The sequence below is a fragment of the Canis lupus genome, chromosome 35, assembly GCF_003254725.2.
Source record: "Canis lupus dingo isolate Sandy chromosome 35, ASM325472v2, whole genome shotgun sequence".
NCBI lineage: Eukaryota > Metazoa > Chordata > Mammalia > Carnivora > Canidae > Canis > Canis lupus.
Genome location: NC_064277.1, coordinates 20,048,551 through 20,071,225, shown reverse-complemented (window position 1 = coordinate 20,071,225; position 22,675 = coordinate 20,048,551). Strand labels below are relative to the sequence as shown.

Below are 22,675 nucleotides of genomic sequence, written 5' to 3'. Positions count from 1 at the left end.
TTTGATGACTTTCTGTAGTATTATGTTTAGGTTTCTTTCTCATTACCTTTTGTGTATCTATTATAAGTTTTGGCTTTGTGGTTACCATGAAGCTCACATATAACAGTCTCTCTCTCTATATATATTACTAATTACTTATCTCTGTTTCATCAAGCTTTCCCTCCACCCTGAGGTTTTTGTTTCTGTTTGTTTAAATATTTTATTTATTTACTCACAAGAGACACAGAGAGAGAGAGGCAGAGACACAGGCAGAGGGAGAAGCAGGCTCCATGCAGGGAGCCCGATGTGGGACTTGATCCCAGGTCTCCAGGATCAGGCCCCGGGCTGAAGGCAGCACCAAACCACCAAGCCACCCAGGTTGCCCCCACCCTGAGGTTTTATCTTACTCTTTCATTTGGAATGTATTCCTTTGTTTCCTCATTTTGCTTGACTCTCTGTATTTATTTGTATGTAGTAGCCAAAACAGCTATCTTTCCTAGTCTTAAAGGGATGGCCCTGTATAGATGATGAGCCTTATCATTTAACCTTGCCTTAGTTCTTGATTGTCTCTCATATTGTCTCTCCAATTGTTTCAGACTTACAGGGCACAGAAACACAATCCCCCATGGCCACCAGACTCTTGAGATCAAGAAGCATCTCATGTGTGGGCTATATGTGCCTGATGGCTGTGGAAAGGGGGGCTGCTTGCCCACTACCTCCAGGAGGCTGGGCAGCAGTGCAGGGGGGAGCACTCACCCACCACTTCCAATGGGGCCCATGAGCAGGTGCTAGCAAATTAGAGTCAGAGTGCCCACTAGCACAAGCATTAGCAAGGTAGAGAGAGAATATAAAAGTGATGCCTGAGGCACCTGGGTGGTGCAGTTAGTTAAGCATCTGCCTTCAGCTCTGGTCATGATCCCAGGCCCCTGGGATCAGGCTCCCTGCTCAGTGGGGAACCTGCTTCTCCCTTTGCCTCTGCCATTCATTCCTCTCACTTGTGCTCCTGGCTCTCTCTATCTCTCTGTTAAATAAATAAATACAATCTAAAATAAAATAAATTAAAATTAAAGTGGTACCTGCCAGCCAGCCATCCTGAAGAGAGTTCCAACAGGCTTTTGCTCCTCTGGTAGATGCTTTAAGATTAGTAATGAATCTCCTTCACATATGGTCTGGAGTCTTTTCAAACTGCTTTTTTGCACTGGATCCTAGGACAAATGAGTCTGTATGCATGTATGCTAATAGTGGACTCATCATTTCCTATGTTCCATGGTTCTCTTGGATATAAGCCAAACTGATTTTCAAAGCCAGACTTTGGGGGTTTGTCTCTTTAGTGCATGTCCTAAGGGTTGGGGTTGCTTGCTGTGGGGCACAAACCCCTCACTCTTCAAGGGGGAGTTCTGTATTTGTAAGACTTCTCTGATGGTAGATTACCACACTAGGGGCTAGGTTTTTTGTAAAACTGTATCTCTGCGTCTCCTACTGGCCCTTTTATCCTTTGTTGTGGAGTAGTTGTTCAAGTAGTTCTCAGGTTCTTTTTAGAAGAAAATGTACATATGCAGCTATAGATTTGTTGTGTCCAAGGGAGGAAGTGAGTTGAGAATCTTCCTATGTACTATCTTGAACTGCCTCCTCCACTGAATATTGGAGGGACATAAACTTGCAATCCATAACAATCATGTAGTCTTTTGCTGTCCAACAAGATAGCCATTGGCCACAAGTGGTAACTGAGCCCTCATCCAAGTTGAGATGTGATGTGAGTATAAAAGACACACTAGATTTCAAAGATTTAGTAAGAACATAAAGCAAAACAACTATTGAAACTACCTCATGAAAATTTTTATATTGTTACGTGTTAAAATAACATTTTGAGTATATATAGTTAAAAATCATTACAATTTGTTTTGTTAATTTCTTTTTACATTTATTTTAATGTAGCTACTAGAAAATTTAAAATTCCTTCTGAGGCCACACTTATGAACTGCATTACATTTCTGTTAAATAGAAGTGCTCTAGCCTGGTGGTTCCCAAATGAGAGTGGTTTTGGCCACCCTCAAGGGACACTGGCAATGTCTGGAGACATTTTTGTCACCACTGAGGGTATAGGTGCTATTGACATCTACTTAATAGAGGCCTGGGATGCTGCTCAACATCTTATAACTCACAGGACAACCTCCCCGCATAACAAAGAATTACCCATCCAAAATATCTAATGTCATGGTTGACAAACCCTGATCTAGAAAAATCAATTAATAGAATATAAAAGCGGTTTAAAGTGAACAAACATCTACAAATCTATACTTATATGATGGAATATTTATGATATAGTAATCTACAACCAGTAAACTACCATTTGCAATATAAAGGGCCTGAGGCCAGAAGTATCCTAACTCTAGAGAACAAACAGATGGTCACTAGAGGGAAGGTGGATGGGGGATGGGTGAAATAGGTGAAGGGTATTAAGAGCACACTTATCTTGATGACTGCTGGGTAAAATATGAAATTGTTGAATCACTATATTGTACACCTGAAACTATTATAACACTGTACGTTAACTACACTGAAATTAAAATAAAATTTAAAAACTTAAAAATTAAATAAATTAATTAAAAGAGGGCGTGCTAAGGCCAGAAACAATCTATGCATGTGGCATGAGATAAAAGAACAGACCAGCTCACATTAGTCCTTCCAACCTCTGATTGTCCTATGTCAGGACATTTAGTTAGGAAGACCTGGAGAGTGCTCTCATGACCCATAATAGATGGTTTGAAGCTTATGGCATATACTCACGGGTATGAATGTTCACAACAAATAAGCATAACAGATCTCATTAGGTCCCATGCTGAAGACCACGGTACTTATCATTCAGATGAGTTGGAACCTTCCATAATAAGGATTTTAGATTTCAAAATGAGCAAAGTTATTAGATAAGTGGTTCATCCTAGTGAAATTTATTCTTGCCTCAAAGTGCCATGTGTTTTTGAGAAGTTAAGAAATGGACTGAAATCGGTCCTAACCCTGTAACATTCTGGACCTGCTTTTCTTTCGGAGGTTGCCTGATTTCTACTGGTTTCCTTGCCATGCATTATTTTTCTTACTCCAATGCAATAAAGAGTTCCAATTATTTCAGCCTTTCGCTTGTTTGGATTTCACGGAGCAGGTGAACTCATACTTGGATGTGAGGCATGACACATTAGAAGCTGCAGGATCAAAGGGTTTGGGGACTTTGGCTAAGGATTTGGAACCCCTGCTTCTCTATTTCCATCTTTCTGCAAGAGAAAAGCCCGGGTCTTATCACTATAGTTCTTCACAAATAAATGCAGGAAAAGTAGTTTCCTTCCTTAGTCACCGGAGATGGGAATGTACTCTGCTCCTTTCCCATGCCACATGTTTCATCCGAAAACTCTACTTTGATCATCCAGACCTACAGGCCCTGCTCACCTTAACCTCTCCTTCTCATGGCGCAACTGTTGCTCTGAGACTTAGATAAATGCAGTTTTCTCATTTATACATTAGCATTGCTATTTCCAGGCCAACTAGGGTCATTTCCTAAATGGGCCAAAAGTGGTGTTTGCTTAAATTCACAATCTTCAAAAATTTAGGCAAAAACAAGGTTCTACTTGGAAGCAAAAAATACATTGGTTAGTGATTAGGTGAAATAAAATGATCTTGTTATAGAAACCACTTAAGGAAGACGAGGATTGGTCTGCAAATACTGAGCTCCACCATTAAACCGCAGGAAGAAAAAAAGGAAACCACATCACTTTACATAACTTTCGTACCTCGTATAACCTCCTGGGCCCTCCCTCTTTAGCCAGATTCATGATCTGCCTTTAAAGCATGATACTTTGCTGGAGGAAAACATGTCTAGGAAAAGATCCTGTGCTTGGATAAAAATAAACACAACTAGTTTATATTCTAGGTGATGTGCAACAATGTTGAACAGCAGACAGAGCACCAGATTGAGCTGGAATGTGTCCCGAATACTCCAGTTCTCCTTCTGGGTACATGGCAGCATGGTGTCTTCCCATCCTTTTGAATACAGACAGAGCCATGCGAAATGATTCTGGTCACTTCTGGTCAGTTTTGAGAGGAAGCAAGAGTGGCAGCCTGGATCTGTATGGATCTTTGAGTGACTTGGCTAACCAGACTCCTCCTGAAGACTCAACTCTGGACATGTAGCCTGAGATGTTAAGTCACAGAGATCTGGGGGGGTTGTTGCTCTGGCATTCCCTAGGCTCTTCGGACTGACAAACACGTCAACTTGGTGTCTAGTTGCTTTTACCTTCTGTGCCTTTTCTAAACATTGCTTACTTCTTCCCAACCTCACCCAGGGGAGGGAATTTAATAAACACACCTCAAAATCATAATGACAAAGAGGAAAATACACATAAAGCACAGAGAGTAGTAACAGGGAAGAGAATGATCATCTGACAAAAACCATTTCTGCTACAACAGTGTGTGTGTAAAAAAAAAAAAACTGTGTGTGTGTGTTGGAGGGGTTGGTTTTTACAGTGCTGTTTCATCATGTTACATAATGGTGATTATGCAAAGTGATTGCTCCACTTTTTATTCATGCCAATTCAACAATGTTGGTTTTTTTTTTAAAAAAGATGTTATTTATTTAATTATGAGAGAAACAGAGAGAGAGGCAGAGACATAGGCAGAGGGAGAAGCGTCTGCTCAACCACTGAGCCACCTAGATGCCCTGCCAATTCAACAGTGTTACCACAGAATAGTTTTGCTTTTTTACCACAGAATAATTTTTAATGACCAATTTTTCCATGCCCTGATTTTGGCGGCAGCCAGTGTTCCATTATTTTTGATGCCTGTGGTCCTTCGCTGACTCTGTTAGAATGGAGACTCACAGCTTGGGGAACACCTGCAGGGGCTGAGCCCCTCTTCCAGGGGCTGTCTTCCATGCTCCCACTGTGTACTGACCACAAGTATGCAAGCCTGAAGACTGAATATTAATCCAAGGGGAAATCCAAAGGGTTGTGGCAATGGCTTAGCAGGGAATTCCTGCAGCCACCAGGGCATGTGTTGCACACATGACTACCGCCGGCCGGGGCAAACGCTCTACCCCAGCGGACTATCAATAACTTGGAAGGTTGGTTGTTTTTCTTTTTTGTTTCCACTTAATTTGCAATTATATCAAAGTGAAATGTGTACATGACTTTAAGAAAATCAAGCAATTCTTAAACAATTGAGAAAAAAAAGCACAGCCCTCCAGTCTGTCCCTACCAACCCCTGATTTCCATTCCTCGAATATCCACTTTAAAATCTATTCACTATTTTGTCTTCCTGTTTCTGAATAACCTGCTTCTGCTGTATTGCTTGATTTTCCAGATTTATGTAGATGTCTTGATTCCCCTGACAGAACACCAAAACTCCGCATTTGCAGGAACATCTTCCTACAGACACACACGTGCGCACACACACACAATATCAATTAGTTTTTACTGTGTAACCAAGGACTCCGAAACATATTGGCCTGTGGATCAGCAGTTGAACCAAGTTGAACTTGGCTGGGCTGGACAATCCTTCTGGACTTGGCTGAGCTCATTCATGCAGCTGTGGTCGGTTATGGGGTTGGCTGGGGGGAGGGGGCTGGCTGGTCTAAGTGGTCTCAGCTGGGGTGGCTCTTTCACACTCCATGGATTCTCTCATCCTCTAGCAGACTGTGCTGGGCTTGCTCACACACGGGAGGGTCAGAGTTCGATGGTGCAAAGTGAGAGCACAGGAAGCTTCTTGAGGACCCAGCTCGGAACTGGCTTTCTGGTGCTCCCGCTGCATTCTCACAGAAGGCTGGTTGGGTTTGAGGGAAGGACAAACAAACTCTATCTCTTGACAGGACATGCTATGCTTTGTGAAAGAACAGGGAGAAGAGTGTTGTGGCCACTTCTACAATCCAGCCCAGTGAATAACATGTATACACGCGTCTTCAGTCCTCCTCACCACCGTCGTCTTTATAGAGCCACCAGCATGTCCTATAGCACCCACCGGAGTGAAGTCAGTATTCAGTATTTGCCCTATTGTAGTGATTGACACCCACGTATGACTAGAGCTCATCCTGGCCTAGGATTATATTTTCTTTTACATACACAGATTTCTGCTCCAATCCTCCGAGCAAATAATTGTCTTGTTTTGAATTGTGTGCTGTGTTTTTCAAATTCAGCTCCAGGGAAGCTCTCTGCAGTAAGCATGCACTTCCTAAGGACCAATGCAACAGATGAATTGCCAGTTGCTTCCCCCACGGCCTTGGATTCATCCCTTCTGAGCCCTCTGTCCTTCTGTTCCAAGCCGAGCTGGGTGTTCTTTGGGCCTGTTACATAGTAATCACTCTGAGGTTCTCTCCGCTTTCTTCTGTAGAGTGCCCTGTTGCTTGGCTAAGAGCATCTGCTTTCTGAGTTTCCTCCTCATCTTGGAGGAACATAACTTCTAGTAGATTCCTGAAAAACAGTGCATGGGAGGCAACTTTTTGAGTCTTCAAATGGCCGAAGAGCAATGCTGTTGCACTTGCAGACTTGTTTGCTCACTTGGAAACTTAATGGGGGAAACCACTTTCTCCAGAGCTGTTCAGGCACTGCTCTTCTACTTTCCAGTATTACTTTTAAGACCACTGAGATCATTCTGAAGCCTGATCCTTTGTCCATCATCAGGTATTCTTCTCTAGAAGTTTCTTGAAGAATCACCTGTGTTACTGGACTTCTGAAAAAACATAGTGCTGTCTGTATCTCATTGGGGGTCTTCTTCCATTCCTGCACTAGGCTTGTTGACTCTGGGTCCAGTAGCTTCCATCTCATTCTGGGACACCTTTTGGGTATCCTTTATAGAGACTCTTATTTTCTCATTTTTCTCTTACTTTAAAACTATTTGTTTTATTTTATTTTTTTAAAAGATTTTATTTACTTATTCGTGAGAGACACAGAGAGAGGCAGAGAGAGAGAGGCAGAGACAGGAGAAGCAGGCTCCATGCAAGGAGCCCGATATGGGACTCGATCCCAGGACTCCAGGATCACGCCCTGAGCTGAAGGCAGACGCTCAACCACTGAGCCACCCAGGTGCCCTCTTAGGCTTCACCCTATAGTCTGGATTCTTCCATATAGTAGTATGAGTTTTCTTGTTTGGAGTTTATGTCGTTCTCCACAGAGCAAGAGAATTGTTTCTTGTAAGCATCATCTTTCTTCCATTCCATTAGGTAATACATGTCCTCTGCCGTGATCTGACCTATGGTATACCTTCAGTGGACTTCTGCATTGAATTCCTTGCTTTCTGAATCATAACCAGGGAGTCATGTGGTCTTGTGAGGGCCTCCAAAACTGTATCTAGCGGTAGTTCTGTCAAAGGCCTGCATTCAAATAGTAGGTGAAACACCAGCTTGACAAGGACAATCCTCCTTGTGATTACCTCTGGTCACCCCCACTTGGCCTTCATAGATCTTGTCTCTGTCAAACCTACTGAGAAGCCTACAGGCCAGCAGTAGGTCAGTATAATATGGGGCAGCATGCTTTGTCAGGCTTTCCATACTTTGGAAGCTCATGAGCATTCACCGCACAGGCTATCATATCCCCTTCCATGTAAACATGAGCAATCTGACAAATAACTTCTCTGTCAGTTACTCGAACTGTTTTGGGGAAATTGTACTTATTTTTGTCCTGGGTTAATAAATGTTTCTGAGCATAATAATCCATTTTATCCTCTTGTTTTCTCCTAGGTTTCACGTGGTATTGCTCAAAGTAGAGTATCTACTTTTAATAAGGACCCATGTCCACAGCTTGCCATAGACCTCTTTTTCTGGAGGTTTTTAAACTTATTTCTCTACATTTCTAATTTAATATTTTATTTAGCCTATTATATTTTTAAATACTGAGAGCTCTTTAAATCTGTTGGATGTTCCTTTTTAAGGGCATTTGGTTCTTTGGTTTAGTGGATACAATATTCTCTCTTATTTCTCTGAGGGTTCGTTTGTTTGTTTGCCTGTTTATTCTTTACATTGTCCCCTGGTCCCTTCATGGTCTCTTCCCTCTGTGATGCTTATTAATTTTGAACTTTGCCTTTTATGATATTTCCATCAAATATATGTTATTCCTTGGATGTTGTAAAAAGCTAATGGCAGTCCAGAGAGTATGGGTAGGATTTGCAACTGATGGGATCCAGGAGGTGGGTCCCCTTCCCATAGTATCTGCATGGGTTTTCTATTGCAGCAGCAGCAAATGACCACAAACTTGGTTCTTTCAAACAACACATTTTATTTATCTTACAGTTCTGGAGAGGTCAGAAGTTTGGTACAGTCTCGCTGGGCTAAAACTAGGGTGTTGGGAGGGCTGCATTCCTTTCTGGAGCCTCTCAGGAAGGATCCATTTTCTTCCTTTTCCCAGCTTCTAGAAGCCACCCATACTCTTTGGGTTTGGGCTCCCTTCCTCCGTCTTCAGAGCTATCAACATTGGGTCAGCTTCTTTCACGTCACATCCCTCTGACCTGTTCTCTCTCTTCTGCTTTTTCAGAACCCTGGTGATTATGTTGGGTCCACCTAGATGACCTGGGACACTCTCCCTATGTCAGGGGCAGCTGATTAGCATAATCTTCATTCCACTGCCGTGTAATTCTGCTTTGCCCTGTACTCTAATACATGCACGGGTTTCAGGGATTGGGACATGGACTAACTATTCTGCTTATCACAGTTACCACAGTATCTGTAGATACTTTCTCTTGGGTCGACCAGTTTACCCAAAACAAAGTCTCCTTTCTCCTGTCAGTGCATTTGCTGGCCTGGCTGCCAGCAGTCTAGGAGCAAGAGTACAATGGTGCTGGTGGTGTCACTGCTAGGTTTGCAGATGCTGCCGCCCTCCCCCGCCCCCTTCCGCTTAGTCTCCATGGCTGTCATATGTCACAGATGCCCTCAGTCATTCCCAGTGGTCCCTAGTCCAGGATCTTCTTGCTCAACCTCTTTTGAGAATACACCTCCTGTCTTATACGAGGTAGGGCAGGGATGCTGTAGGAGATCCTCGGTGGAACTACCACTTCAACAGACTTCCAACCACTCCTCCTGGTTCCAGTCCTGCATACACCCCTTTGGAAGCAGCTGGTGCCACTGCTGCTGACACTATAGACTTCTGTGGCTCTGTTAATCCTGCTTTTTGGCTTCACTTCTCATGGGCTCTTGCCATTCATCTTTCTCTTGCCCTCCTAAGTCACTTATTGCCTATCCATCTGCTCCCTGGCTTTCAAAATATTGCTATTTCCCCTTTTGTCCTCAAAGTCCTTATTGATGTGTGCTTTTTTTCCTTTTCCTTTCTCTTCCTGTCATCTTAATGGGAGTTTGAGAGGGATTGGAGGTAAAGTCATTTTTTTTTTAAATCTTCCATGTTTCCCTGGAAGTCCCTATGGTTTGTTTTTTAGGAGCATTAAGTAATTGTGAAACCAATTATACTCTTTGTGTTCTGCATGACAGTCAGTTTCTGGTAGTTTTCATTAAACACCAGTGACAAGAGTTCAGAAATTTTTGTATTCCCTCTGAAGGAAAAGGAAAAAAAAAAAATAATGCAGAGAAGGTGGCAATTACCACGTAGCAATCTCAAAATAGGAATGTCAAAACAGCCTTCTCTGCCTGGGCCAGATTGGTACTCAATAGGGCATTTATATGGATTGCATGAGGCCTTCAATGCACTCCCAGGATTGTGCAGGTCCGAGCTTTCACCCCAGCATCTGAGCACAGGCTCAAGCCTATTGAGTTGGTGCTGAATAAATACTTGGTGAATTCATTAGTTGTTTTTCTGAGTCCAAGCTGGGAAAGCAAACTTCCTATTCTCAACATCTGAAATGAAACGTGAAAGTGCCACAATCGATCCTTTTCAATGAAAGTGAAATAACAAAATCCCCTGGAATCGTCAAATAGAACTTTGCTATCTTATGTCCTAGTGATGCTATTAGAAGTAGATCAGATAAATTATGTCTACAAGATGTGGATTTGATCACCTTCTCGTCCTCTTACATTAATACAGCATCGCTCTCCACCCCTGAAAGCATGAGATTTCATTACTTGTTGGACTCTTGCCTGATAACTTCTGTCCCAGGAATGAAAGCTTGGCCAAATACAATTTTGACAAAGTGTGTGGATGGGGTGGGAACATCACCCAGCTGGAGGCAGGCTGGTGGGTAGAATTCAGTTTCTTTCCCTTAGCACTATGGCTCTTTTCACAAGTACGTGCTGCTTCTTTGGGTGCCAGCAGTTGGTTCCATGTGAATATCTGTGAGAGGTGTTGGGAGCTAGCACTGGGTTACCAGGGGCCTTCAGGCATCTAGCACTTTTCTCAGACCAATGGCCAATACAGCTACTTAGAAGGCTCCAAATGAGGTCATCTGCTGCTCTCAGAAGACTTCTCCTAGCCCTGGGTAATGTCTCCATTGTATTGAGGTTTGTTGACACCTAAGAGCAGCACCTGCATCCAGCAGCACTGTGACACAAAGACTCAGGTTGTGTTAGCAAGGTCTACTTCTGCTCAGAAATGCTACTAATTAGCTTGTTAACACATGACATCCTCACACACACACCTCAGTGCAAAGAACAACCAGTTCAACCCAGGCATAAAAAGCTGACAACAAAAGTGAGAAAGAGTGAATGGTGATGATACATTTTGCTCCTACAGAGTACAAAAAATAATCATCATCATTTGATAAATTGTATATAGTATTGCTTTGTTGTGCCATATTTATGATTCCAAACAGTTGGGTCGCATCTGGAATGTTGGTGACTGAGAAAACAGAAGGGGAGGGAAAAATATATTTTTAATCTGTTCTGCAAAGATATGAAAGGAATGGAAGGGATACTCCACTAGCTTTGTGACCTTGGGCACAATCTTGCATCTCCTAAGACCTCAAATTTTCTCATTTATAAATGAGGGGACTGGATTACTTATATATTGAGCTAAGAGGTTTCTTTCAATGTTAAAACCTGAGATTCTAAGTTGGGCCACTTTACCTAAAGCGCCAAGGAGGAGAACCTGTGAAAAAGCACATCTCCCATTACATCAGGATTTGTTATAGCCAAGTCTGATTTAGCACCGTTCACATACAGGTGTCAGAAATTTATAATAAGCAAGAAATACACTGAAAGGTTGAGTAGAAAGCGGCAACACATTGTTTTTTTTTTTAAATAGCAATATTATTGTTTGAAGAGCTCTGTGCTTTGGGACATTGCCATCTACCAAAGAACATGTTGGTCATATTTTCTGTTTTCTTTTTTTAAAGATTTATTTGAGAGGAGGGGGTGGGGCAGAGGGAGAGAGAGAGTCTGAAGCAGACTCCTCACCGAGTGCAGAGCACAATGCAGGGCTTTATCTCACAACCCCAAGATCATGACCTGAGCCAAAACCAAGAGGTAGTTGCTCAACCCACTGAGTCACCAAGGTGCCCCTCATATTTATTTTTTCATTTCATTATCCCAACTACAACGTTGTAAACTGTCACTGTGACTAGCCCACCTGTCAGCTCAAGACTTGGAGATTTCTAAACCCCATAGAAAGACATCGGTATGGCCTGACACTGCTCTTCTCAGCACACATGTCATCTTATTCCTCATTCTCTCAAGCAAAACCCACTTCTTAGACTCAGGGAGACACACAACATGAAGGAATGTTTCTTTACAAACATTCTGAAAGCTAAAGTTCTCTTTTGTGGGTGGTAGGTGAAAGCTCAATGTTTGGTTACCCACAACCTTATGGCAGAGATGAATATTCCATTCCACTTCCCCCCACTTTTCCATGGCACAATGAATATTCCTGATGGTAGAGGAATAAGTGGGCTGACACGACTGTGCTGAGACAACTGGCCTAGGAGCCTCAAGGGGAGTTCAAAGCCTAATCATGTTGTTAGCCAAGTAGGTGGGTGGTTTGGGGTGAATCACTTTCCCTTCTGGATGTCAGTTTCTCTACCAGAACGTAATGCCCATGTCACTGCATTATTGGCAAGGATTTCCTTGGGTGGTTTGCTCTGTGGAATAATGATGCCAGACTAGAATTTTCTTTTTTGCTTTCTTCTTTCAAATTCCTGGCAATAGCTCAAATAAAGAGAGGTATTATTACTAAAATTTCATTTTAATGTGTTAGTTGCCATAAACAAAATTAGCTGTAGTTGAGGAATGAAGGTACCATGTGATCAAATTCTACATCTCCTATGCTTTGAAGTTAGCTACTGATAGTCTGAAAAGCCAGGACACATTACATTCGAGCTTCCATAACACGTTGTGGTTTTTGTCTTGTTCCTGCTTCAGTTCTCTGATACTCCTTGCCCTTCCAGAGTATTTGAACTGCATTATGGGCACAGTCTCTGCTCTCAACAAGAAGGAAATATGACCATTAGTGAACAATTTTGATCTTCCTCCTCTCCCCTTTAATGATTTGTAAGATATTCTTTTTTAAAGATTTTATCTATTTATTCATAAGAGGCATACAAAGAGAGGCAGAGATAGAGGCAGAGGGAGAAGCAGTCTCCCTGAGGGGAGCCTGATGCAGAACTCGATCCCAGGATTCTGGGAACATGACCTAAGTCAAAGGCAGACAGACACTCAACCGCTAAGCCACCCAGGTACCCCTGTAAATTATTCTTATCCAGGCAGAGTATCAGTTTGGTTCTTGCGTGAGGGATCCTTGTAAATCTCCACACTCTGTCCTATCCTATGACTATATTCACTTGGGATTAGGTTTGGCCAAGAACAATGAAACACTAAATCATGAAGACCCACACAAGACAGAAGCCTTATTTCTCATGTCTAAGAAGTCTGGAGATAGGCAGTCTAGAAATGCGTCTTCAGAAAGTCATCACAGACTCAGGCTCTTTGTATCTCACTACACAGCTGTTTTTAGCATTAGAGATTACACCTCAGTGTAAGATGGTTGCTCAAGTTTCACTCATTACCTTGGCATCCCTCTCAGTGGGAAGGAGAAAGGGCCCCAAAGGGGGAGACTTCTTACTTCAAAAGCCAGTTCTGGAAGTTATATGTGGCATTTCTGTTTACATCTCATTGACGGGAACTCAGTCACATGGCCACACAGAGATGCAAAGAAGCCTAGGAAAACCTAATCTCCATTCTAGGCAGTCATGGGAGAGGCTGGGTCTGACCCACTCACAAATCCTGAAGAATGCTCCCGCTATCAAATATTAATGAGCTCTTTCTCTAGAAATGCTACAAGGTTAAATAGGAAATACAATCAAGAAGAACAATCCAAAGAGGAGATAAGACAGACAAAGGGTAGCCTCAAGATACAATACAATAATGTCTTGGCACACCCATGCAGAATATATTAACCTAGCCGAGTGATGTAAGGTGGATGGTTGCGAGTTAACTAGAAAAGTTTTCATGGATACATTTCATCCAAAGTCAAAAAGATGGGAAGGATATAGTTTGGTAAGATAATGAGACAGGCTACCTCAGGAATGAGCAGAGATACTCTTTGGCAAAATGCAGAGTAGATATTCTCCTCACTGACCTTCACTTCTAACGTCTACATATACTCTCCCTCCGTCTTGACACCATTCTCCTCCTGTGAACATGTTCCCTCTATCTCTCTCTCATAAACACACACACACACACACACACACACATACACACACACTAATGTTCTCATGAACCATAATTTAAGAAAAAACCCACTGTGCTAAACTAACTCTTACTTATGTAAGTCTTAAGTTGCTATCTATCCCAGGAGTATTGTGCAAATTTATTTAAAATTAAAGTTCCTAGAATTGAGTGTTGCCTCAATTCTAGTCAACAAGTGCCTTAGAGACTACTTCTTACAGAACCCTATGAGGATATTTCTGCCCTCAAAGAGATCATACTCTGGTAGATGGAGAGCCATGCACATACCTTCCAAGAAAAGCATAGAATATGTTCTTTTAGCTTTTTTTTTTTTTAGGGAGAGAGAGAGTGCACATGTGTGTGAGCAGTAGGAGAGGGTCAGAGGGGGAGAGAGAATCCTAAGCAGACTCCATACTCAGCACAGAGCCTAATACAGGGCTTGATCTCAGGACTCTAAGATCATGATCTGATCCGAAGAGTCTGATGCTCAACTGACTGAGTCACCCAGGCACCCCTGATCTTTTATCTTTTTAAAATATTGTGAGCACCCTGAGAAAACAGAACTCAAACCCAGCTGAGAGGAGGATGGTGAGAAATGGGAAATACTTAGTAGGTAGATTAGACTGGATTAAAAGAGGACATGCCAGGTGGAAGGAACAACCTGAGAAGAGCATTGAGGTGGATGAGGCAAGAAGCCCATGGGATGGAACAAAAGGTATCAGCGAGAGCATAATGAGACATGCAGCTGAACAAGTCCTTTGAGACCTTCTCAGGAAGGAAGTGGAAAGCGTAATATTGAACGAAATGGGCAATACAAGAAAGCTGGAGGAGAAAGTAGTCTGATCAGGACTATTCTATAAGAAGTGTCATCTGGAGGCAGCATATAGGCTGGAGGTCAGAGAGACAGGATCTAGGCAGCCAAACTTGGAGACGGGCTTACATCCAGACAAGAGGTAACAAAGACTTGAACAAAGTCCGTGGGAATTAAGACTGAATGTATCACTGATGGTGAAAATTAGGTTGAATCCTTGTGGGTAGGGAGCCTTTCCAGGCGCTTCCCAGGTAACATTATGTTAGCCTCCGCCTTTCCCAATGATATAAGAGCCCCTAGAGCTCCAGCTTAGAGAGGCAGAGGGAGGGGAAGGCAGGGGAAACTAAGCAAACCAGAACATTTTCAGAGATGAGGGGGCCCTGGAGACCATCTACAACACAGCTAACCTTTTTTTTTTTTTTTTTTTTTTTTACAGATTGAAAAAAAAAGGTTTTGGGATGTTAGAGGTGCCAAAAAGAGATGTGTGTCTGGCATTATTAGTGTCTTAGCAGGAGAAATAGTTACTAACTATCCAAAATCACCATATGGAAAGTCATAAGAATGACAGACTGGGGGAAACATTTGCAAAACATATCACAGATACATGGCTAATCTCTGTAATAAAAAGCACCTAGATAACAGGAAGGAAGAGATTAAGCACACAATAGAAAGTGGGCAAGGAACATGGACATACATTTTATACACACAAAACCCACTAAGGGTCCTGAAGCACCTGAAAAGGCAGCCAACTGTAATCAATATAAGAAAGATACATGTTTAAACTGTACAGAGGACCACTTCTCACCTCCCAGACACAAACTTGGGACAAACAGGACTGGAAAGTCGGGGAGAAATGGACGATCATGTTTTGCTGATGAAGCTGCAAGATGATACAGCTCACAGCATTGTGGTATCTACTGAAATTACTCGTACACTCATTCATCCTTTGACCCAGTAAACCTATCTTTGGGTATTTACTCCACATATAACCTGCGCATGCATAAATAACAGAAAGAGAGAGAGAGAGAGAGACATGCATGCATACATGGGGTTACTAATTGCAGCAGTATTTGTAACAGTGAAAGGCTGAAAGCAATGTAACTGCCAGCCTAAGGAATCGGTTCCATAAACAATGGAAGAGTTACACAGTGGAAGTCTATGCAGCTATAAAAAGGAGAAACATTCTTTTTTTTTAAATTTTTATTTATTTATGATAGTCACAGAGAGAGAGAGAGAGAGAGAGAGAGAGGCAGAGACATAGGCAGAGGGAGAAGCAGGCTCCATGCACCGGGAGCCCGATGTGGGATTCGATCCCGGGTCTCCAGGATCGCACCCTGGGCCAAAGGCAGGCGCCAAACTGCTGTGCCACCCAGGGATCCCGAGAAACATTCTTAATGTCTCAATACAGAATAAGCTCCAGAGTCATGATGTAGACCACGTACAAAGTACATTATCTTTTGTGTTAAAAAGGGCAAAACCAACATATATATTTAGGATATATATTTGCATTTGTCCTTGCAAAAAAGAATACTGGAAAGATAAATAAGAAACTAATAAAAAAAAAAGTAGCTCTCTAGTGGAAGACGTAATGGAATACATGAGAATGGGAATCAAAAAGCTAGACAGCTTTAGATAATCTTTGTTATTTCATTTTAAGTTTTTAGCCATGAAGATTATAACAATTAAAAATTTCTTCAACTAAAAATTTCAACTGTGACAAATATTTAAATGAGACATTCATGGTATTGTTACAGCCAGGAAAGATTTGACCTAACCAGAGAGGTCAGGGAAGGCTTTCTGGAGGAAGTGGCTATTGAGATCTGAAGAATGAATAGGAGTCGGTGAGTTCAAAGAGCAGAGAAGAGCATTGTAATCAGAGAGGGACACCTGTTCAAAGGCCCTGTGGTGGGGAGATAGTGGTGCTTATGAAGAACTAAGAGCAAGCGGCATAGTAAGCAAGCTGGGGAGCAAGGCTGGACCAGTAGGCTGGGCAGGGCAGACCATGTGGGACTTGTAGATTGTGCTGAGAAATGTTTTTCTATCCTAGGAGCAATGAAATGTTTAAAAGCTGGCAGGTAGGAGGAGGGCCAGGGAAGCCTGTAACTTGTTCAAGGGAATATTCATAGTCACTGAAGATTTAGAGGAAAGGTATGACGCGGTCACTGCATTTGTTCTTCGAAAGAACAGGCAAGTCCCACCCATCTCCCAGATGCTCCTCTAAAATTACACCCAATGCTTGCTAACAACATTCCACGTATTTCAATTATGACCCATCAGTCGCTATTTGCTAAAAACATTACACAAATTGCACAAAGGATAAAGTTGTATAGTCTAATTTACATTGGGAACTTATCTCCGTTTCTAGGCAACACCATTGCACTGGATAATGATGGCTCCGACCCTCAGAATCTTTCACAATCTGGTAAGTGGAATGAACACAATTTCTGTGTGTTAAGGCCGGTATCTCAACCTATTAGATCCAGCCTGGGAATAAAACCTATTTTTAATGCACCATTTGATAAGAACACTTAACCTCAGTATGTGTTGTAATTAGAGAGATAATTAGAACTTCACTAGAACCTTTTAAGACGAAGGATACATTTGAAATTCACCTAGAATGAAAATTGCATTATCTAAGACCAATCCAACTTATTTTTTCCTTCCACCTTTACCTTGCTTCCTCCCCCCACTCCAAAGATTTTGCAGTCTAAGGAGTGTGAAAAGATAAGAATTTTATAGGTAGTGCACATTACAGAAGGCTAATGGATTCCGTTGAAAACGGCTCTACAGTTATTTGAAAAGAAAAAAAAACTTAATTTTGAAAATGAGCTTCAGAGGGCGAGCATGAAGACGAAGTGTGAGTCATGTGTGCAGAGAGAGAAAAAACTGCTCTTGCATGAATCCACTCATAAAATGTTAATATATGCATAAGAAAATTGTGTTCCTTAATCTCTGAAGAAACACTTATCACTAAGAACCCTTTAATTCCTTTCCTGTGCTTGATTTATTAGCTTATGAAATTATGTTAATAACCTTCATGTTAATGGTTTGGGGGCTCAAATGACCTGATTTTAATAATGAAGTAATTTATGCAATAAATGCAATCAGCATCTATGAATCTCACTTAACAGAACATATTGGTGATTAGCCAATGCTAAAATAAGTGACTGTCAGCATGGGGCAATGCATGTGCTTCTGTAGAGAAAATAGATCTGGCTGATGGGTGCAGGGGTGGGGGCTACTCGGGCACATGATCTGAGCTGCAGCTCTTGGCTGCAAAAGCTGTGCCAGAGAGGTTGAGACTGAATTTGAAATTAATTCACGCACTGCGAAATGAGTCTGCTCCTTCAGTAACCATGCAGTAAATCTACATACGAGGGGTATCCATGACAAGGAACACGTGTATCTTTGTTGGCGTGGAGTGACTTCCTGGAAAGAAACTGGGGAGTACAGAAATGAGGGGTGAAGAAGCAGCCAGAAGCTTCCTGGGGGAGAGCAATGCAACGGGAGGGGAAGAGGTCCATTGGAGGAGGCCAACAGATGCCTAGGAGGAATGGAGGGTTTCCAATCCTGCCGCCATAAAATCCATGTCCTAGAATAACCTGATGCTACTGTTACTCAACTTTGGCTTTTCAGAATATTACACCAAGTTACCTTTTTGCTTTGCTTTGTTTTTTACATTTTTCCATTCCCTACAGATCTAAAGCCTATAAGAGCTAATTGACACACCATTCTCTACTTTTCTTGATACAGAGACACATTTCAACCTCGCTAGATGGATGAGACCGGTCTCCTGTCTTCCTTCAGAGACCCCCAGGGAATAAGCTTACATTTCTTTCTCTTCTTATTTAAATATTCCTTCAAGAATGCTGTCTCCCTCCCAGTGAAAACCTACTAAACCTCTGACTTCCTAGAAAGAAAGACAGGTGTGGTCATTGCCCTGCCTACCGACTATTTGCCTACTGACTATGCAAAACCCCAGCCCAGGTTGAGGAGAGCAGGTCCTTGCACAAAAGCTGTGTTTCCAGCAGCATCTAGATGCCACCGTAGAGTTCCCCGCATCCATGATCTTCACCCTTGACAATTATGTTCCACAAAATATTATTTTTCAATGTTCAAAAACACTCTGGAGCACTTGATAGAAGGTTCTAACTTCCTCTGAGTCCACCCCTGACTCCTTGTGGAACTGGTTGAGGCCCTTGACTCTAAGGGAGATTTATACTTGTTTTTTGTTTTGTTTCGTTTTGTTTTGAAGATTTTATTTATTCATGAGAGACACAGAGAGAGAAGCAGACACATAGGCAGAGGGAGAAGCAGGTTCTCTTTGGGGAGCCTGATGTGGGACTCCATCCCAAGACCCCAGGATCACGACCTGAACCAAAGGCAGATGCTTAACTGCTGAGCCACTCAGGTGCCCCTCTGTTTTTTTTTCTTTCTATATTTTAAAGAATGGGTTTTAATTTTATAAAATCATAAAATGCATAATTTTGGAAACTATAGATGGAACATATCTTTCAAGAATAGAAATCTTTAGTAGAATTTTAATTCTTCACCCCCTGCTATACGTTGGCACTGTATCAGCTGTAGCAGAAATGAGAGACAACCTCATGTTTCACACGAAACAGAGCTCTCCTCTTCCTTTGGATTTGCACAGAGTTGATCATAGTTGCACCACACGGTAAAGCATGAAGTAAAATGCCTTTGAGAGGAGGCTTTATGTGCCATCTGCAATAAGGGCTGCTATATGTCATTCCGTAATTTAAAAAATTACAAGGGATGATAATGGCTTGAACTCTGCAACCTCCAAAAGTCTCGAATCTACACACAGGCAGTCAAGCCTGGTGCTGGGTTGGTGGTGAAGACATGTTCAACACTGCTGTCTCCCAAATCCCCACTACTGGGATGCATCCACAAATGCTGTTCCATTTTACCAACAGAAATACCTCTCTGCAGAAATACCTGCAGAGAGACTTTGTATTGGCTGTGCTCATGTCTCCAAGTTCTGGATTCTTAGATTATTAAATCATGGCATGGCCATATTTCCCTCTCTCAGGATTCTCAGCAAATATGTGTTGAACCTGGGACCTCACAAATAAGTGAATTAATAAAATTGCAAGCACACTGTCTTCTCATGGCAGAGAGAACATCTGCAGTTATTTCATCCATTTCTCCTTGTGCAAAATTGTGAGGTTTTTTTTTACATAGTTAGAAAATATTGGAAAAAGAGAGAAAATTTACTTTTTCCCTAATATCAATGCAGAAAGTAGAAGATCGAAGTTAAGCTTTCCTTGGACCCTAAGCAATGGCATCCTAGATGCACAGCTATTGCTTTTGCATTTTTATGGAATCTCCATGGCTTTTAATATTTTTCTAAGTTCTTACCACTGTTACTTTAGGTGCCTTCTCCCTCACGGGGTAGAGCTTTCAGGCTCACAAGGGTATTTTCTTACATTTTTGTGCAAACATCATACCTTGCAAAGCAGGAAGAATAAAAGGGATACGTGCTATTAGTAATGGGGTTGCAAGTGGCCAGCCCCGGGCTTCTCCCTTTATCCCTTTCCTGAGTTCCTGATTCGGCACAACTCTCCAGTTTATTTGGGGGGCTGATCTCTTCCACTTTGCTCTAATTTCTCTAGTTTGCACCACACACCCTCTCTACCCCTCGAGGAACACTGCCCAGCTCACAGCCACTTCAACCATGTTGAGAGGTTGTGTCAATTATTCTTTGGGTGGAAGAAACAGATGCTGCTTCTACTCCTGTGGTGCTGAGACATCCATCATATTAAGAGACACTTGTGCTTCCTCTTGCTCTGAGGAGTGTGGCAACCAACTCCTCCTCTGCCAGCAGCTGGCCCCTGGTAAATCGGAGTTTCTCACACCTTCTGACTTCATGGTTCAAAACATGTTTCTTTCACGCGCTTAATTAAAGCATGTCTCTTATCACTCCCTGCTGCTGAGTAATTTAAACCATCCATTATGTCAAAGAAAAGAAAATAAATTAAAAACATGATCAGTTATTTAAGTTTTATCACAATTTCTTTTTTCTTAGAAGGAACTTATCACACTTGATCCCAGGAGGGCCAGGAAGATGTTAGCGATCTCTTCTGAACACAGGCTTGTCTTCTGTATTCTCTCCAAACCTTCCTGTCATCTTCCGGCTGTGTGAAGACTGACTTGTTTTGTATTTAAACTCATTTTGTTAAATGAATGAGTAACAGAAAAGAGACTTCCTCCTGCCAACAAAACTATTCCAGGATAAATGAATATATCTTCCTACCAATGGCCAGAAATGGATTATTAAAAAAAAAAAAAAATCTAAAAAAAAAAAAACAAAAAACCTCAGTGTCCCAGGGCACCGGGGTGGCTCATTTGGTTGAGCGTCTGACTCATGGTTTTGTCTCAGGCCATGATCTCAGGGTCTTGGACTGAGCTCCCATCGGGGTCCTCACTTGGTGGGGTGGGGAGTATGCTTGGGAATCCCTCTCACTCTCTCTGTCCCTCTCCCCTCTGCTCGCTCTCTCTCTCTCTACAATAAATAAATACAATCTTAAAAAAAAAAAAAAACCTTGAGTGTCTTTATATAGTGGGAAGACCACAGTATTGTGGTTGTAAGTGTGGATTTGGGAGTCAGAATAACTCAGATATGAATCCTGCCTCTCTTATAAGACCTGTGTGACCTCAGGCAATGACCCAAATTTGGCTTTCTCATCTTTACAACAGGGATAATAATACTTCCACCTTTGACTGCAGTGAAGACTAACTGAATTCGTACATATAAAGCACTTGGAATGGTGCCTGGCATAGAACAAATGCTCAATTACTGTTATCTGTTATTCATGTGATATAAGTAATCCATGAATGATCCCATTAATAGAAGGCCATTCACCCACTGTAACTCCAGGATGATTCTGGGAACTCCAAGTAGGATCACAAACAGGGAAAATGTTTGGTAGGTTATTTCTTCTCCAAGACATTTTCCTCTTTACTAATCAAAAATTCTTTTGACTCAGCACAGTCTTGAAAAGATACTTATCAAGACAATAGTTCAAGGAAGTGTATTCTTTAAATATGACAACTGGAGTCAGCCAGATAAGCATTTGACTCATAATGTTTGGAACCCTTCACAACTTTGGTTTAAGCCCTATGTCATTGAAAGCCAGCGAAAAGTGGCTCTGTGAACTTCTCCACAGAAACAGAAAATAATCAGAGGCCAGAGGACATTAAGACATTTGTCCTTTTCCTGCAAGAATTTCTCATCTTATATGCTTCAAGTTTTAGAGAAATTAAGATACGACTTCTGGAAGGAATTAGGAAGTATTTAACCAGGGGCACCTGGGTGGCTCAGTCGGTTAAGCATCTGCCTTCAGCTCAGGTAAGATCTCAGGGTCCTGGGATGGACCTACATTGGGCTTCCTGTTCAGTTAGGGGTCTGCTTCTTTCTCTCCCTCTGCCCCTCTCATTGCTCATGCTCTCTCTCTCTCTCTCTCTCTCTCTCTCAAATAAATAAAAACTTTTAAAGAAAAGTATTTATCCAAAGAATTTGCAATGTTCTATGTGCAGGGTGGGGAGGGTGAGGGAAAGTCACTGTTTCTCTTTCTTCCACCCCATCAAGATTATCCTGCAATCTGACATTTCTTAATCTGAGTTTATTTTCCAGGCCATTACTTTAAATTCTCAATGTTTTGCAGTCTTTAAAACTCTCAGTTAAGAAAGCATATTGACAATCATCATTTCCCCTCCTTCCTTATTTTTTTCTTTTCTCCCACTTTTTGGTTGACTTGTTTCTTTAGTCCTTTTTCCATCACTTCTTTTGAGTAGTCGTTGACATTTCTTTGCATCAAGCTAAGCTAATCCAACTTAATAAATCAATTCTGAGTCTCCCAAAGGAGACAAATGGAAAAGCAGGCAGGCCTATATCCTGGATGGTGCAAACCAGAGGAACAGCAACATGGAAGCAGATATTAATCTTTGCAGTATTTTTCTTGAAAAACCGCAAACTAGGCTACCAACCAAACAGATAATATTACAAATGCAAAGCAGATCTTCTAAGTGCATCATGCCACCAACTTCACTTTTATCTGCCATTGGAGTTTTAGAGTTGAACCATGTGGGGATATTTCTCTCACCACTGAACATGCTCTTTCTGGTTATAAATAAGAAGAGCTTCTCTTGACCTCTATTTAAGGCAAATCAGAACTGTCAAAGTACTGAAACCTTTAGGTAAACTGGGATTTAAATTCAGAAGAAAGAAAAATAATGAGAAAAGGCAAATTCCAGGAACTTGGCTGCCCCATTATCTGAAACATAAGTTA

The 22,675-nt window shown here is 41.8% G+C and overlaps 1 pseudogene; it reads right to left on the bottom strand.

The window, feature by feature from the left end:
* Positions 1-5,649: 5,649 nt before the first annotated feature.
* On the bottom strand, positions 5,650-12,289 carry LOC112659622 (60S ribosomal protein L5-like; annotated as a pseudogene).
* Positions 12,290-22,675: the final 10,386 nt, after the last annotated feature.